Below are 1238 nucleotides of genomic sequence, written 5' to 3'. Positions count from 1 at the left end.
AACTTTGGCAGTAGCTCTAAATCTGGTGACCTCTTGCAATGAACTGCAAATAGACAGAGCTACCAACAAGAGAACATAAAACAGCCAGATGGTAACTGGTAACATCAGTAAAAGAATTTTTCTACTTCCTGTGATGCAGCCAGCCTCCACATGAAGGGGTAAGAACCTATTGGTGTGACCCCCTGAGATTGTCATACAGTACTCAACTCAAGAAATAAGACATACACAAACAGAAAAATAATTATTATTTGGTTAAATTCTGTTTAGGTACATTCTCATAAGTAACATGTGACAAATTTCCCAGGCTACAGATAATGCAAACTAGAATTAACAAGTTCGTGACTTACTTCGCTTGATGCATAGTGACCTCTGGCTAGAAGTTCCTTTCCTAGACTAATGCAGACAGATAAGTTGTCTTCCCGAGCATCTATCTCAGCCTTTAAACTCTGGTGGTTATTCATCAACAACTCCACACCTGAGACATCTCTGGAAGAAGAAAAAAAACAAAACTGCCTCACATTAACATATTATAAAATAACAAGTTTTAAACAAGAAATCTATAAAACAGTATTCATACTATCTGCACTAAATCTATTTGGAATTTACAATAATATAGTTAATTTCAATCATCAAGTTTTTGTTTCTGTAAAGTGCTCTTTCAGTAGTTTTCATGTATCAAGCATGCTAATCAAATGTGTTCAAGACTGCATAACATATAATCACTATCATGTAGTTTGCAGATCTTTTCCTGCACTTACCTTCTAACATGAATTAATGTTGGGCAGATATGAAACAATCTTGACTGAAACAAATCAAAGGATGTACAACTTAAGTGATTATAATAGTCTGCATTATTTACTGCTGGTTTTAGAGCATGATACAACATACCTAAAAGTATTTTCATATTTATCATAATCAACCCTGGTTGTAAAAGTTAATAAGCTTGACAGCATCTACATGAAAAAATGGGTCTGATTAGGACTGGTCAAAACACTTGGTTCCAAACTTAACTTATTAACTCAGATTACATTATACCAATTATAATTACCTCAGATTACATTATACCAATTATATTTACCTCAGATTACATTATACTAATTATATTTACCTCAGATCACATTATACTAATTATATTTACCTCAGATCACATTATACTAATTATATTTACCTCAGATCACATTATACTAATTATATTTACCTCAGATCACATTATACTAATTGTATTTACCTCAGATCAC

General features: G+C 32.5%; 1 pseudogene; it reads right to left on the bottom strand.

The window, feature by feature from the left end:
• The window catches only part of LOC106465258, a 104268-nt pseudogene that overhangs the window by 30775 nt on the left and 72255 nt on the right, over positions 1–1238 (bottom strand).

The sequence above is a fragment of the Limulus polyphemus genome, unplaced genomic scaffold (genome assembly GCF_000517525.1).
Source record: "Limulus polyphemus unplaced genomic scaffold, Limulus_polyphemus-2.1.2 Scaffold1887, whole genome shotgun sequence".
Classification (NCBI taxonomy): domain Eukaryota; kingdom Metazoa; phylum Arthropoda; class Merostomata; order Xiphosura; family Limulidae; genus Limulus; species Limulus polyphemus.
The sequence above is the reverse complement of the archived record's forward strand: the minus strand, read 5'-3'. Positions and strand labels throughout refer to the sequence as shown.